The 19,299-nt window shown below is 29.3% G+C and overlaps 1 protein-coding gene across 3 annotated transcripts in view; it reads right to left on the reverse strand.

Moving 5' to 3' along the window:
* The window catches only part of LOC111037029, a 43,928-nt gene that overhangs the window by 12,755 nt on the left and 11,874 nt on the right, over window positions 1–19,299 (reverse strand). The window contains exon 1 of one of the 3 annotated variants that reach the window (XM_022319382.1): window positions 16,449–16,742. The exons of the other annotated variants lie outside the window; for them this stretch is intronic. The gene's annotated coding sequence lies outside the window, so the exon portion shown is untranslated. Of the gene's footprint in view, window positions 1–16,448; window positions 16,743–19,299 lie in introns of those variants that run through there. 3 annotated transcript variants of the gene reach the window in all.

A 19,299-nucleotide genomic window follows, 5' to 3' on the forward strand; every position in this document is an offset into this window, starting at 1 on the left:
TTTATCAAACTATAATGGGACGAAAATTAAAAAAAAAATACAGTTTAATTATAAGTATTGAAAGACAATTACGTCAGTTTTAAACGATTTCTTCGAAGACGTAATCCTCGGTCAAAGTGGCAAGATTTAATTATTGTAATGTTTGTTTCAAGCATATAACTATATGCGTTGACTTTTTTCACATTTTTTTCAAATTATTAATTTAATCATATTTTGAATATTGCGTAGGTACAAATGAAGACTAGTACACCACTAAGTAGTCAATGCAGACGTGTGCTCTTGTTGCGGGGTTCGATGTTCGAAATATAAGCAAGTTTCGATAATTCGATTTAAAGATCAATAAATTGTTAACAAATCAACACGTCAGCGATAGAACGAAACGATAAATAATCGTAATAATAATATTGCTGGGTTTTATAAATCATTATAAATCTCAATGCGATAACATTATTTAATATTCGATTTATATAGTTATTTGTAATAAACGACAATATTATTATTATAGGTATAATATTTACAGCGACGGGTCTACGGAGGATAACACATTAACACGTGATGGTAAGCGGGGAGGGGATGAGGTCAGAGACGGGGCATTCGGCTCATGAGCGCATCATTCAATCACGTAATAACAACGGCAATAATTACAACTTAACATAAGTATAATATAATTTAATACAAATATATTGCATTTAATACTACACCACAACGCGTAGAACAGCATTATATAATAAAATCATTAATCGGTTGTCTATGTCTACACTCGTTTGTGTATCCCGCGCAAAACCAAGCGTTATTGGCACATGTGCGTTTCATACAACGTGTGTATGCGCAGACAGACGTCGTCAGCGGCGGCAACGGCCAAATGTGTTAAAATTTAGTGTGTCATCACTGACCTGGGCCAACCCGTGCAGTTTTGCTCCTGTTGCTGTGCGCGCGCGAAATGCGTATTGTCGGCGGCGGCGGCGCTTGCGCTCTAATTCACAGCAGATGCTACTAAAAACGGCACAACCGCTGGCTGGCGTCGCAGTCACCGCCCCAAATAAAATCGAAGCGGAACGACGCAGTGGATCGTTTCACGCCACCCTTGCATAAGGGGACGGGAGGGGAGGAAGACCACAAGCCACCACCCCCCTCTGGTAGCCAAAAGCGTCATCGATCTTTTCGTCGTCGCCTTTTTAGTTGACGCCGCGCAGATACAACAATATATATACATAATAATAATATATTAGTTTATCCCGGTTTTATCGTCGTCTCCGTAGAATATATATTTTCTCCACGATATATAAATAAAATATAATACATATACCTATATATAATACATCACACAAACCCGCCCGACGGTCCAGAGTTGTATCACACCAATTAAATAACTACCCCCCCCCCCTTTTCCCCGAAATAACAACCAACAGTAGTGGTCGCCCGCGCAGCGAACAAATAAAAGCAATCAATGAGTTTTAGTAGCGGTCAACCACCGATCGATGGACGATAATAATATTATTATCAAAACGAAAAACTGCACATTGTTTACGATACAGGTTATCATTTTATATATTATTCAATTCAATAATAGTTGTGTCTGAATGCTGAAAGACAACCGAAACGTTATTATATAATACGTATATATTTTCTCGCCGCTACGTATTCAAATGAATCACATTGAACGGTGGTGTTATACTACTGGTAGAGGAGAGGGAATAGAAAACCACAAATGGCGTATAAAAATGTCCAGTGTTTAAAATTGCACTTGGCACATTAATATCTGAGGTTATAGGAAGAATTATTAACGGCTAACTTAATTTTGTCCAAGCTGCATGTGCTGTACTTTTCAACTAAAATATGACACATATGTGACTGTATGATATTATTATATTATTTTGTGCCAAACGCCTCCACCTATAATATTATTCTGTTTTTAATTTTAATCACTTTTCTCCACAATATTATGTAAGTTAGTCGCTATGTAACTGCAAAGACTATATTATATGGAGTATGCACCAGATGTACGGAATGCATATTCCGTACATATACTAGTGTTAAATTTAAATGTTATATTATATCGAACAGACTACCGATCGACAGTTACATATTATGTACTTAGATACAAGATTTTAAATGTATTTACTTAGAAACAGATTACCTATCAACGCTGTTAAAAAAAAGAAAATAATAAAAAAAAAACTAAACTGCAGTATGAGCTTAATTGAAGTATATGTAGATATTAACAATATCACACTCGTATTACGCTATAGGTAATGCATTTGTAGTATTTGTCCTTGTCATACTTTCGAGGCCCGAAAACACATTTCAAGCATATAGCATGTACATACACCTTTATTTATTTGACCAGCGTTTTTTTTTTCATATAATCAGTGGCCCACTGTCTAAAAAGGCTTAAGATGGAGACCTCTGATGTTCTGTTTAAGATTTTTAAAAACATATTTTATAGGCATGAGTGCTATTGGATATTGGATACAAGAATGTTTTTTTCTGCAGAAATAAAATGCAGCTGCCTTGGTTGGTGGTCTTAGAAAGAGTTACAATAACGCATCAAATAAGAGTTGAATATGTACCTATTATGACTTACGATTGACTGAACAGCTTAGAGGTTTTATTAAACATTTATAACAGTAGGTGTATTATATTCTGATACTATATTAATAAATTAATAAAATACCGAACACTTAATTAATTTTTATTATAATTTTGAAGATTCACAAAATTCACAAAATTAATTACACGGTACTCAGAATAAAAAATAAAAACAAGAAACTTATATTGATTGTTTTAAATCTATCTGTGAAAAATATTTAGAGCTTAATGTAGTTTTAAGTCCAACGGAAATAGTTGTTGATTATGAACTAGCAATTCATAAAGCATGCAGAAAAATATGGCGGAATGTTAGTTCAGTGGGATGTCGATTTCACCTCAGTCAATCATGGTGGAAGGCAATTCAAAACTTTGGACTGAGTGTTGAATATAAAAGTGAATCGGAAATAAGTAAGTGACTTCGTCTATGTTTTGGATTAATATTTTTATCTCCCGAAAAAGTTCCTGATATACTTGAATTTACTTTAGAAATCATGCCATCCGACCCCAAAGTAATTGATTTTTCGGATTACCTTGTGGACAATTATATAATTAGTGACACAGCTTTTCTCCTCATTTATGGGCTGATAAACATGCAGAATTTAAATCGAATTACAATGGTTGTGAGTTCTTTCATAGTCAAAATTAATAAATTATAAGTCATTCCAATGTTCATATTTTTACTGAAGTTCTTATCGAATTTTAAAAACCAAACTTATATCAAACTTAATGGCATTTCCCAAATAAATAAAATGAAAAATTCAAAAAAAAAAAATGACTGTTACAGAATGCTATAAATAGATACTCTAATAGATTAATATTAGACTTAGAATATTTAGAAATTATGTCGCATTATTATAACGGTTATTTATTATGATTGTTTTACTATGACTTAAATATTTATATAGACAATTATTAATTATTATTAAAAAATATGATTATTATCAAGATTATTTCATAGAAGTGGTAAGTAATTTTTAATTTTTATATATTATTGGCTTCATTTTGATATATTTTATGGCATATTTGCCAAACTATTATTAATTATTATTAAGAAAATTATTTATTTATTTTTAATGATAATATGCCTACTATATTAATTGCATACCTATTACCTACTTGATTTTTTTCACTGGCAGAGTTTACATGTGCTCATTTTTACCTAATTTTTTTTTCTGGCGAGTTTACAAGAACCCAATTTTACCTTATTTTTCCTGGCCGAGTTTACAGTAAAAAAAGGTACGGCGGTATTTACAGGCGTCGCCTCCGAATATAATATTCTTTATCGTGTCGACATAACGTTGAAATATGTAGAAAATGCGGGCAAATTTCAAAAAATGATGTGACAGAACGACAGGTAAGAGCCAAGAGTTAAATAGGTAGTTAAGTTAAGTAGCGACGGAATTGATAGAGAACGAAATTTCTCCTTCCGAGAACCGACAATGTTCGTATGAGGGCGGAAACAAACAACCTCTGCTCGTTTCGGTCGAGTGGAAAAATACAAAGTGTATAGTGGTAGTGTATAATATTTAAGCAAAACGGTAGTCGTTGACGCTATTGGACGTAACAATGATGGTGAGAAGGAAAATTAAATACAAAAATTCCATCTACGTTTAAATAGTTTCAAGTAAAAAAAAATTACGAGTGCTATAAATAAATAACACAGGGACCGACTTTCGTTGGGGTTCGACCAACTCACTGCTCTTCGAACGGGTCTGATGGGCTGCGCAGCAAATTATTTGCCACTAGGTTGTTTTTGTAATAGTTACCGACACAGTCTATTGTTGACATTGTCAAAGGTTATGGTCCTAGATAACAATCCGTTGCATTTGTATACCACTGAACTGTAACAACTATACCTGTACAAAACTATAAAAGAACAAAATTCAATAAAATCGTGTATATAACCGCTTCAGGCCGTTTAAATTTAAGCTCAAATAGTATATTTATAAATACATAATGACTTTAATACTGCTTATCAATTATAATACAAGGGGGGGGGGGTCAATGCATAATTTTGGAAAACAAAAAACAACGAGTGTGGTATGATACGCCTTATTTTTAAATATGTTTAGAAACATTAAGTTTAAAAAAATAACCTTATCAAATCACAATATTATGAAACAGACGTCTGTATAAAACTTATTGAATTATTCAACGGCATCAAACAAAAAACACATTTTTGTAAAATCACTCAGGATGATAAAATGAAAACGGTTTCCTAAGTACCCACACTAATATTGGACAGTAGAAGAGTTAAAAACATATGCAAGTGAACACCATTAAGCTGTATATTAGGTGACGGTACTCAGTGTACTTCATCATTCAGTAAGTTAGTAAGTCATTGTCATGTTTATATTAAATTTGAATCAACTTTGTACAAAATGTTCATTTTTTTAAACACATAACTTTAAAATAAATACTTTCATTGTTCTACTTAGAATCTGAAATAATGCTGCTGCTATAAAATGTAGCAAATCTAGGAAAATCTGTTGTAGTCGATAACGATAATATATTTTGATTATTGATGGCTTAATAAATAATAGTATAAGCACAAAAAAAAAACAAAATGTACCAACATCAACACCTTTAAAAAAACTGCCACTGATAGGTCACCGACTTTATAACCGACAGGATAAGACAATGTTGTTAGTGTAGCAGTTGCGTTTACTTATTATACTATACCCCTTAATATTTACGCACGAGTTGGTGAGCTTGTGCGATGCATTTTGAAATTTATTTATAGTTGGCGTGACATTAAGTCATTGCGAAACACCGTTGGATCGTGCGATTTGCAGAAACCTTTTAGGCACCGGCCGGCGCGCAACACACACGTCACCTACAGTCTATACTCTATAGCCTATGCTATACACAGCACAGTGGGGCTGCAATAACGAGAAGGAGGGGAACGTCCGTGGTCTCTAGACAAGGTCACGTGCACTTGACACTATATTATATTAGCAGCTCTGAAATGTTTTTTAATTGTGACTAAATATGTATTTTTTATTTAATAAATTAATAATACACGAATTTTTATAATATTTCATTTTAGATGTTTTTTGTTACTTTTTGGAACAACAAAAAAAATTAGAGTAAACCGGAATATATGAATGATTTAAATTTTTAACAAAATATATTTTGTTATGTGGTACCTAAATCAAAAATAAAAATCCTTAGATACTTCAATACTTGAAATTTTCACCAAATATTTATATTAGCATTTTCTAGACAAGATATAATATTCAAACTATTTATAGACATTTGAAAGTTTTTACTGTAAAAACAGTTTTTAGATTTATGTTGGTACAAAATCCAACAGTTTTACTTTTTATTCAATGAAATGTGTTGGTTATATTTTGTAGTCAATCAAATCTCAAAAACGTAATACAAAGTTCCTTAAGAGTAATTTTAGAACTTTTTATTTTTAGTGAATGAAAATGTATAAAATACATGAACATTTTTTTTAACATTTAAAGTTCAACTTTTGACAAAATGTACGAAAAATAACATTTTGGTTATACTGCAGTTAAAAAAAAAATATTAATCGTAGAAGAAACTTGAAACTTGTTGCCATTAGTCATTTCATAATTTTTTAAACATAGTGAAATGTTCAAAACATTTAGACTAATTTTAAGCTATTTATACTATAAATCTATTCATGCCATCCTACGAACACCCACAAGATTATCAGAATATTGGTTTTCATTTATACAGACAATCCTTTTACTACTTCATAAGTCATTTTTTAACAAAGTAATTTATTGACAATCATCGCTTAAAATAAATTATTAATTGTATAATTCTAATCATTATCGATTCACGTAACTAAACTTAATTTGAAATAGTATAAAAAGTAGTCCCCAGAATTTTAATTTTAATTAACATAACTATTTTTCGTTGCAAGCTAATATTACTACATAATTATATGTATACGGGGTGATTCATTCAACATAAGACACACGTTATTCCAGGCAAATATTTTTAAATGTTTTTTTTTACATAGTTTTAAATTATTACAAAGTAACATCTTTAGAAAAAAAACTTTATTGTTTTAAAGTTTTTTCTTCTTTGAATGACAAAAGCATACCTACATTTTTCATATCATATTTCTAAGCAGAGTCTTTCAGTCTATTGAAATCAAATTTTGGATCATAGTGTACTAGCTATATAACTTATAAGTATTTAAAGATTTAATGAGTGTATAAAGGGTATAGAGGGTACCCCTGTTGTACCACTTGACTCTACTCATCTATACCTACTTTAAATACCGAGGTACTCATTCAAAAATGACTCCTCCAAAATTTGATTTTTAAAAATCAAAGGACTTTGAAAAATATTCTGATTTGTAATAAGGAATTAAGTAGGTATGCATGTTGTATAAAAAGAAAAATGATTTTTTTAATGAATTAAAATTATTTTTTAAATAATGCAAGTGTCTTATGAGTTTTTTTAATGGATTTACAACGTGTAAATATTTAATTATCTATTAGAAGGAGATATTTTTTCTTAACATTTAAAATGTTGCATAATTAAACATGGAGCTACTACAATATCATTAATTTAATTTTTGAAATATTTAATCTAATTGTCAATAAATAATTAAATTACAAACAAGAAATGTGAGAGTACCAAATATTATATCGAATTTGAAAAACCATCAAAAAGAACAGTTGACTCATTTTTATGGTTTTTCAAATGCGATTTAATATTTTGACTTGTTATAAAATAATAATTTCAGTTAATTTGTTTGTTTTAAAATGAATTGTATTAAGTGTTTCTCATATTAGTAATGCCCAGTATAAATGTGGAAAAACTTCCAAACTTATATTTTATTGAATGTTTTGTATATAAAATAAAATAATACAAACAATGTATGATGGATTAATGGTAAACAAAAAATATTCAATAAGGGATTTCACTATCTTAGTTCTTATAAATGATTTATAAAAGAACGAAAATGAATAAATACGAGTAAAAAACCATATTATAGGATGAGGTTTTGAGCTAAGACGCATTGCATTGAATAATTTTGCAGGGTACGTTTACGTTACGACAATGCACTCAGAATGAAGATAGACACAGATTCTTTCGAAAACATTTTCCAAGGCCAATATTCATTTGGATGAAATCATAGTATAGCATTGATTGCTTCGAACAATATTAGTCATAGGTAAGCAATTCATAATAATAGGTAATAATAATAACAATAATAATACTATAATAGTAATAAGTAATAACAGTGATGGCAATCTCTCCGTCCGTCCACCGTGCTCTTCTCTTTCAGAAATCTAATTTACTTTTATATTATTATTATTCCATAACGAGAGAAGTGACCGCAGTTTCTCACGGATAGAATACATTTATACATGACAACGATGTATTGTATCTACACAGTACCTCCCACCTTTTTACCTGTCCCATTATACTCCCTATACTCTATAGCCCCCCCCCCCTTATGAACACTTGCCAATCGTATCAGTTTTGTGATCCTCTCATATTGTAACCTTCAAACGGCTGCAGTAACGAGTAACGACGATACGGCATATTCTATAGCTGCTGCCGCCGTCGGCCTTGGCCGTTTGTTTTAATATTATTATTACTATTATTTTTTTTTTTTAGAACGCTGTCCTTCCATGGTTTCCTCCACTCCTTCCTCATCCTGGACCAACTGGCGGCAATAATAATTGTGAAATTAATTTACATAGGTACTTCCTCCGATAGACCCAGTACACCCGTGATTCACCGGTAATTCTTTGCCCGCCAATCACCAGAACTTGTACGCAGTGAGTGTACGCCCACCATCATCACCACGTTGCACTTGTTCTTTGACAATATACGAAGAATACAGACAACATCCATAATGTAATATTTTACTGCATAGGGTAAACACAAGAGTTTTTTTCACATACAATATCCTCTCACGTGCCTTAACTCGTCCAATGGCTAGTATTTCCGTATAATATAATGTTTATTCTATTTGTATAATATATTCAGATATTCTTCAAACACCTATATATTATAGGCACTTTAATTATCGACGGTTAAAATAAAAAAGTTAGTGTTAATCAATATATTTTGTAGAAACTACAGTGGAAAATCATAAAAATGTAAATTAAATATCACTTAAAATTATTTGTAGTCGTTAATTTCGTAAATTGTTAGTAAATCATCTAAATTATACATAGAAAAACTTTATAATAATAAATGTTCAAACGAAAATGTATCTGATGGTGAATAACAATTTTTAACATTGTATATGTATAATAATAAATTAATTTGATGAAAACATATAATGTAATATTACCAACTAATAATCAGTTCTTAAAATTTTAAATTGATAAAAACCTATGGAAAATAACAGATAACTATTTAAATTAAGTACCCCGAAAAGAAAATTTATCATATTTAAAATGGTAACATTTAAATAAATCAATAATAACCTACAGGATAACGATGAGTGATGACTGATGACCATGAATATCATATTTCGGGTAAATATATTATAGTGTTCTATTATAATAATATTGAGATGTCTGATAAAAGTAACAATGTTGTTTTAAAACCAACATCTCATAATATACTTATAATATATTGATTTGCATTTCCCATTTGTCGTTCATAGTGAACATAATTGGATGTCTAATGTCTATGACAATAGTCTGCACACAAAAAAAAGATACGTACAAAAATATTCAGACAAAAAAATATACAAACATAATTTAAATATAGAAGCTCAATGCTCATTGCTCATGTAAATATTATGATGTTAACTATAATTTCTTGTCACTTCTGCATTTTATAAACAACTAAATATTAGGATATGTGTATTGGACACAAAAACCCGATAGCACTTGAATTATGGGTTACTTATGTAACAATAAGTACAGTTAAATCAATTCACCAAGATTCAAAGAATTTTGAATTGACAAGTAATACAATTTTATAATAATATTTCTAATAAAAGCCAATTCGTTCAACGAGTATGTATAGTGGTAGGTGATGATCGAAAAGCCCAGTTCCGATTTCCGGGCCAATGACCGGAACTGCAATTCGATTAGATTATAAGCTATTTCATTATTATAGACCTTTTGTGTAAACTCTATATTCCCATTGTATGTATCCATTATACTTTGTCAAAATGTAGTTTGAAAAAAGTATACAGAGACACTGGGGTGTTGAGCACTCAGCTCAATGTTATTATAAATAATTTGAAAGCAATGATAAAACTCAACAAACTATTCTAAACGTATGGCAATTCTAACTTCTAAGCAAAGACATTTTAGTATGGAGGGTACGAGATGTTCAAGTTTGTTTTTCAAAGTTTTATAGCTGATAACTCATAAAGTCATGAATATAAGGCTCATAACAATATTTTATTAATAACGATATTATTATATAAATGTTTAGATTTTTAAAATTCTATGAGCAAATAAACAGGGATTGAAAATATGGTGTTAAATATTCAATGTAATTTTCTGAAAAACAGCCTACCAATTTTAAAAATAATTTTTCAAAACACTATATCATCAGTATTCAACTAAAGCAACTATAAAGAATCTTAAGAAACACTCATCTTATCCTAACTGTTACATAAATCAATGTCAACAAAAACGTTCAATTTAAACATAACTATTATAATATATTTTTAAATAAAATCTAAGGCCAATGGCCATGTAATATTAATATTTGAATTTGTTCATTTTTATTTTTCATATTAAAATATTCCTCCACTATCATGCCAGGTAATCCCCTAAGACGTTTAAAGCGCAAGTGATGTCGTGATTTGTTACAGTAAAAAATAAAAATAAAAAAAGATTTATTAAGTAAATAATTAATAACCATAGAAAGTGTCATCAATGGGTGGCTCCTTTTATCAAATTGTTTCCTGTGAATGTACTCTTGGCATATATTCTTATTGTATTAATGATACAGATTGTATATTATTTGTAAAAATTTAAAAAAATTTAAAAATTTAAAATATTAAAAGATATAATTTGATTTTTCAACTCAACAAATAACATGTGCAAAAAAAAAAATAATTACAAAAGAATTTAATGTCCTGCTAATAAAAGTATAAACAATATTACAGTGAACTGCATAGACCAGCGTTTCTTAAACTGTGTTCCGTGGAACCTCAGGGTTCTGCGGAGGTCACTTCAGGGTTCCCGAAACTTGTGGTTTTTTATTCAAAATTTAAATGTTGACACATAATTATAACTTTAATTGTAAATATTCCTTACATAAAATGACGCATTGAAAGTATTGAAACAATGTAGTGGTTCTAATTGTCGAGCTGTAATAATTTATTCTTAAGAGCTCAATAAAAAAAAGCTAAAAAAAGTTGGGGGTCCACGGTGAAAGTGCACATAAAAAAGGGTTAATTTAAAGGAAAATACATAGCTGAAATTGTTAGTTAATTTTCAAAAATGTTATAGGGCTTGCAATTTGTTAAAAATTGTAAGAAATTGAAATAAGTTTATACATATGTAACTACGTCAAAATCCAAATATGATCAATGTTTAAAAGATTAATACTATTAATAGAATATTTCAAACATTAATTTGAAAATATATTTAAGTTATTTATTTAACACACTATTTTAAGTGGTCTATATGTCAAGTATTTCTAAGGCACCAATAAGTTCCAGATTATATTAATGGAATTAAATATTAAACTTGTCAATCGAGTTGTCAATTAATTATGATATTATTTTATCGTACCTAGTATAAAAGTTGAATATTAAAGGTACTGAAATGGATTATTAGTGACCTAAATACAATCTAAATATACAAACGGTGGCTGTAACAAAATGTATTACTTTTCTAATAATAATAAAAAAGGAAAACGTTCGGTATAAAATGTGATGAAATGATGACATTTAAAATAAAAAATATTACATAGTATATATTTCTTATATTATGAAAACACAAAAATACATAGATCATTTTAAGAATGTTCTAATTTTGTTTCATAATATAGACAATAAGCCGAGTTACTACTACAATGTTGTGTTATAATCAAGATTGCCAACATAAATAAAGATTCACAGTAAATACTAATATATATATATTCTTAGCTAGTATATATGACATAAATGTACTTAATACATTATTTTAACGCAATGTATTGTTATTAATTTTCTTGTTCTGTTCATTACAGAACAGCAATATGATATTAATTAAACATGTACTTTATATTTAATAATTTAGTATTTACATATTTGATACTTATATTAGTTATTTTTAATACGTTTGAAAAGTAATTGCAATTTTATAATATTTTATACATTTTCGATTTTTAAATGTTATCATTAATTAGTAATTAATGATTGTAAAGGTTTTTTATTAGTTAAAAAAATTGTTTTTAGTTGTTTAATGAAACCAGTGAATTATAAAATAATGATGTAATATGAATTATTTAAAATATTTAATCCCCGAGTATGAGTTATTAAGTTATCTGGAGTTGTCTATAATATATAGTATTCGATGTTTTAATTTAGAACTGTACAATATTCCAATCCTTCGTATATCGACGAACACACGGTACAGGTTTCGATAAAACGGTCCCTAACAAACGACCGTTCTGTCCCAACTTAAATTGAGGCATCTGCAGAATAATTCTCATCAGCTGTTTCCATGGGTAGGGAAGGGTCATATATTTAAGCTGTGTTCCCGGGTTCATCCACCCTCCTATCGTACCGTTACACCCCACGGCAACAAAACACACACTACACACACGTGGAGAATGTACCCAGTATTCTAGTGGTACTCCTTAAAAATACGAGGCATGTATAAAATACTATGCGCTTACTTGTGTGTTAACACTAATAAACTGTAATAATTTAAAAGTCATTATTGGTATTGGATATTTAAATTTAATACTCTAACTATTTAATTATCACCTCGATTATCTCGTATTTGATTATTTATCCAATTGAATACTGAATCAAATATTAAACATATTCTATAGGTACCTACTTGGCGAATAACATTTCTATAATATGTATTATAAACAATAATTGGCCATTAGGATTTGCACTAATATCAATTATGGTTATGGTATTAAACTGTCCTCCGGTGGCCCATGTCGGTGCTGTACTGAGGAAGGCATCAGAAGGAGAAGAGTGAAAAAAAACCGCGAAAGCGAAAGAAACGTTCCGTGAAAGCGAAAATGGTTAAGTTGATTCGTCAACTAATTTCACAACAGAAACGACGACAACAGCAAGATTGTGCAATTAAATACTTAACTATAATAACTAATATTGTGTTGCAGATGGCAAGAACAACAAGTTTTGAATGTTTAAAATTATTGACTTTTAAGTGTTTGTACCTACCTAAATAAACAACATTAATATTAATTTTCCGATTATATTAGTTTATTAAAATAAATTAATAATAGACTTAAACAAAAATGAATTAGCATGTTTTTGGACAAAATACGAGTTTTACAAATTTTTTTTATTCAGATGATTTTTAGTCCGAAGCCTATTGGTTTGATTCCATAAACAGCAAAATACGTAATGGAAAGAACAATATTACGGCGGTATAACTTTATATTTCACGCTAACACAGTCATCATTGTTTACTTTTTATGTAACGTTCCACTTTATACTGGTCTTTAAATATATATTTTTATATAGTCATTGGCCTCAAATCTCAATAATTTTTCGATTATATATTATAATATGTAATAACTAATAATATTTTATAATCGATACACATGCAACGGAAACGACTAACGAGTCGGGCGCGAAGGGCAATTAGATAAGTTTAATGGTGACGGCGGCAGCTACGGAGGCAGCGTTGACCTAGTTAGGAGCAGGCCCTGGTCCCCGGGAGCCAAAAGAGAGAGTACGCCCAGAATGGCAATAGAAATTATACCATACGGTTGCAAATTACACGTATCATCAAATAATTGGGAATGCGATTTTTATAAAATTAATAATAAAGCATATACCTTTATTTGTTCAGATGTAATATTATTAATTATTATGAACCTATTTTTAAATTCAATACTTACTACAACATGTAACTGTTACTATGCATCTTTAAAACTATTTGTAATACATGTTCTTTAACAACCAAAATATACGAAGGTAATATTTGTAATGCATCTTAAAACAAAATATATCCTAAAATATATTTTAACAAATGTCTTTAAAATGCGTCTTGTTTATTCATAGGCGCGCGCAGCCAGATGGCTTGTAACAAGGGGTTCACTGTACCTTGGGGTAGAATTGGGACGGACCCGTTCTCTAACACACGCGTTTTATCCCTCAGGGTCTTACAATTCATATTTAATGGTTTTTTTCCTATCCGTCCCTTATACCAAAGTCGGAAGAAAGGTAAAGTAATTGAAAAAATACATACAGCAGGTGTTAACTATAATAATAATAATTATTATGGTATTATTTACCTAGTCGTATAATATTGCCAAACTAAATATGATAAACAAATATATTCGAGAATTTGCAGTAAAAGTTTTATAGATAAAAAATGCGATTTCTGAATCCAAAATTGAATTTGAATGTGTGTATACACGTGGTGGGAGGTTTCAAATTTCAATAATCTGAATAGCGCATGTGGTTCCATTAAAATATATAAAAAACAACCGTACAAGGTAACACAATTATACTTATTTTAGCTTCTCAGGAAAACGACAGTGTATTTTTACCTTCATCTAAAAATTAAATTATGGTTTAGGCTGTTTAGAGATATAAAATTAAGTACCATTTGTTTACATTTTGACAACTTTAAACGACGACGTAACATTTTAGACATTATAATTACGTAACCTAATAGCAAGATAGCAAAATGTAATAATAATAAACAGATATATGTCTATTGAAATCATTATTGATAAGTTTTAGATGATTGTCGACTATTGACCTATATAAGAATATGAATGATGGTTAATGATTTTGGATAAATTTTATAACCTATGTACCTCATATACTTTTATAAAATGAATTATTATTAAAGCAATAATTGTTGATACCTTTGATACATACGTGCAAGGTACAATACAAGACGTACAACGTACTAATTCAACTTTCAGAAAAAAATGGGCTGAATACGTATTTTAAAAATTAAAGACCGCTTATAACAAATAAGTTAATTACTTATTATAAACATTGATTACAATTTCTAAATACAATGATATAACATCTTTACTAAATCATATACAAAATGATCATATTGATACTTCTTTTAATAATTGTGTAGAAACAATTTATTATATTTTTCTATCGTGTATTTAATATACTTTAGATTTACAAAAAAATCGGTAAAAATAAACGGTTTTTACTGAAGAGTTATTCTGTTTCAAAATATTTTTTTCGTTTTACAAGGACCAACTGCAGCAGTTACGGTTGTCAACCTATTCAAACACTGAATTGGTGTCAAGGCACAGACAGCGCAACACACGTGTGTGTATAAGTTAGGTGTGACGAGAAGAGAGGGCGGAGGAATAGATACACAAAAGGTGATTGTCATTATGGGACTGGAAAGTTTTTTTATTATGTGTTTACTAATTGTGATTATTGTTATAATTTTAAGTGTCGGTATATAGACTAAGAAAATAATTTGCTTTAAAATTCTTAAAACCAGGTGTTCTTTTGTCATTTAAATTACTATTAAGTCAGTTTAATCAAAATTACGATAATATTATAATTAGAAATTATTTATATATTTAACCAGAAATGTAGTTAAAATATAATTACAAAATATAATGTTTACTTAAACATATTTTTATGAATATTTTAACAAAATGTATGAGTTTTACAATAGTATTTAGGTATATAAGCTTTTGAAAACCTCGTCGGAGTTTTTTAAATGTGATATGCATAATGAGCTTAATTAAAATATGAAATTTAAAATAATTATATAAATACTATTAAATAAGGATTCCAATTATATTTACATAATATGAATATTTTTAGACTTTTTAAAACATATTTATTGATTTAAACGGTCTTTAATTGGGTAGTTTAATTATAAATATGTTCAATATTAACTTTTGATGTCAAGGTCTAAAAAATTACAACAGTTCACATTTATTTCGAATAAGTTCCTTGTTATAATTAACTCAACGTTATTGAAGTAAATAAGTGGTTAAATGTATTCTGTGGTTTGATAAAAAAAAAGTTGAACGAGAAAAAAGTTGATTATATTATAATTATAATTTATTGGAACAAACAAATAACAAATATATTGTGTTGTAGAACCAAGTTATTAAAATCTATTACATAATTGAGATAATATAATATCAATAATATAATAATATAGGCAGTACTTAATATAGTATTAAATTTTTAAATAGGTATTATGTTTAAATTAAAACTAAATTTTGAAATATTTGAAATGTTTTGATAAAACATTCGAGAATTTTATAATAACTAAAAATGTGTATGTTAAAAACATCCCTCCGAGTATACAAGGGTGGTTCATGGTTGTATTATAGCACAAGAAGGGAGCGAACTGAAAGCGCGTTAACGTGGGTGTTGCCTTGACTACTTACCTACCTATAGTGCTTGAGTAATTTTAGAGATGTATTTATTGTCACGTGAATTGTGAACAAAATGTACAATTTAAATTAAATGTAGATTATTTATTTGATTTTGATAGCTCAAAATAAAATTCACTTGTCATACGATATAACAACACAACATCTAGGCCACCTAGGTATTTAATTTGTTTATAATGTCAAGGTATATATTATAATTTATAAACCAAGTAATTAATAAGTAAGACAGTTGAAGACTATTTTACCGAATAGTAGGATGATAATATGCCACATGACATGTTGACGAACATAATATTATCAGTAATCACAACATATTAATATAATTTGGTGTCACTCACCGGAAATATTGTGATCCTGTACGACGCACCCACCGCAGTAGACCGATATTTCTCGTACACACTTTTAGATTTTAAAGCCGGGAAAGGAGAAAAAACAAATCACTAAAAACCGATTTCAAAGGCAATAAAAATATTATTCGATCACCGTATGTGTTGCACTTAATTATCAAATCAAACAACCGATTGCCGCGGTTAACCAAAACAAAGTTTCAACATAAAGTTAATACTTGTATATTGTTATTAGTCGGTGTACGTAATTTAAAAAATATATTTAATATATAATTATATTATTATATTACAATATTTTAAAACAATTGTGTAATATGTAAATTTTATATAGCTAGAAAATTATATGCATATACATATATATAGTTCCCGATAGTAAAATATTTTCGGAACAATAATGATAATATTAGTAAATTTAAGACGGAGTGGTGAAAGGGAGGTAGAGAGTGGGAGTGAGAGAGAAATAAGTGAGAGTGATAGAGAGAGAGTGGATAAAGTGAATGAACGCATACAGTAAACATTAGGCCAGCCGACAAATACTGCGAAGTAACCAGGACTGTGAACAGGGCCGCTGACGACTTCTCCCTCGAGAGAGCTCATACGCGCAGGCACCGACGCGATCCGAGGTTTTTTCCCTGCTACAGTGTTGCCGTGCAGAATGCGCACATAGACATTACGTGGCAACACCGCAGTAAAACTAATTGACTCGCACGTTTTTCTCCTCTCACTCACTCTTTTCCATACCCTCGATCACTCTCTCTCACACGCACACGCGACTTCACATGGCTCTAAAGAAATGTATCTTTTGTTTAGTCACTATTCACCACGGTGTATGCTATTATTATTACTATTATTATGCGGCACGAGTGGGAGTTAGTATACAACTGCCTCTTCCCGAGTATTATAGAATTTAGACTCTACATTTTAGAGCTTTTGTATTAGTTTTGAATGGATCTCCCTGAGTTGTAGAGAGTTATAGAGATACCTTATACATTTTATTTTAAACATAGAGTATCGACTATAATAATTGCATTATTCGGTACCTACGTTTTTGTACGAATACTGCACCGACCTTACCTATAGCCACGAAAGCATAACAAGCGATCCAATTGTGATAATAGTTGAGCAATAGACTAATAGACTAATAGAAATGACTATAAATATTAGTATTTTTAATCAATGGTAATATTGACATAGTGTAATACATACACACGGCATTTTATAAATCGTTAGAAACACACTTTTATATACAGACTTTACTATTCCAAAAATACCTGTATAATTTATAAGTTATAATAACCAATTTTTGTTCTATTACTCACCCTGACAAATGATAATCCAACTAGTATACTTACTCGTATACGTTAAACGCCTAAAAAATTCTGTTAAATAACGATTTTTTTGTGATTTAAAAATATTATTATTATTTAGGCTGACAGACCATCTGCGCTCAGAATCGTTTGTAGGTTTATATGATTTTATAGGTACATTGCTAGGGCACCCTGTAGTAAAGTTAATATTAATTGTTTTATCACTTGAAAAAAAACAAACATACGTGCTGTATTATCAAAGATTTTTTACTTTGCCCCCTCCCCCCTGGTTTATATGGTACCTGGTGTACAAATTAGTTTATTAGGTTGACAATTAGATAAATTAAATTACACTGAATTAATTATAATACTTCACATATTATGTATTTAAGTTCTTATCTTACATTTTTATTTTAAAATATTGGGTTTCTCAGTTTAAATAAAAGATGTTTAATTAACATACAATACTTCGTTGAATTTTATAAAAGTAAAATTTTAACCGAAATGTTACTTATACTTTGTATTATTATTAGCTTATTACGTAAAAATATTATGGTAATGTAAAATTGAATATAGTTTTCATTATAATAATTTATTCGACATTGCAACACAATCATGCGGCATTTTTGAACTAATACAAATTGTATAAGCCGTTAGGTATATGATATTATTATTTAAATATTGGATGTAGTCGAGCCACAATTACTAATACAGCTGTGACCTCTATTAATAAACAACTAGAATTATAAAACCGATATACGATCTTTAAATCTTTTTCGTAACATTTTTGCCATTATCGATTATAACTCAACAAGACCAGGAACAACGTCTTTTATCTCAGACGTCAGAATACAATAATGTATGTATTCATCAAAATTAATAAAATCTTTTCGAATTTAAAATGAACGTGTTTCCATAAGAGTTATACCGATTTAAAAATCATAACCAAGAAACGAAATTATTTAAATTAGATATTGATAACTTTTTAAAAATATACACAATTATTAAGTCACTTGACTTTCAATAAAATATGAAGCTTACATAATTTTCGAGTTAGTTAAAATAATTAAACTGTATTCTAATTACCTGTATAAACAAGTGCTTTTTCATAAAATCTAATAATTTTATTAAACTAACAATTAATATTTAATATTTTTTCTATTCAGGCACGTATATTAATTAAGAAAGGTTCAACATATTCATTCTATTAGACTCATCGTACATTTTGCCATGTGACATCTAAAAAAGCTACAGAAAACGAATTTGTGATTTCACTCAAATCACGATAAAGCTGTGCAGCACGGCATAAGTTGCTTCGTATGGAAGTGAAAACGATACATTGTGACCAACACTTATGGGTGGGACGTATTATTAGGTTGTAAACAAAAACAGTGTCTTACCATTAAGAGCAGCAAAAATTATTCGATTTTCTACTTCGAGGATGGTTTCTGGTAGCAATTTGATGAGTGATGTTTTAGTAAAAAAAAAAAACTACAGAGAACACAGTAATTTATAAATTTAAGACAAACGTCAAA

The sequence above is a fragment of the Myzus persicae genome, unplaced genomic scaffold (assembly GCF_001856785.1).
Source record: "Myzus persicae strain clone G006 unplaced genomic scaffold, MPER_G0061.0, whole genome shotgun sequence".
Classification (NCBI taxonomy): Eukaryota; Metazoa; Arthropoda; class Insecta; order Hemiptera; family Aphididae; genus Myzus; species Myzus persicae.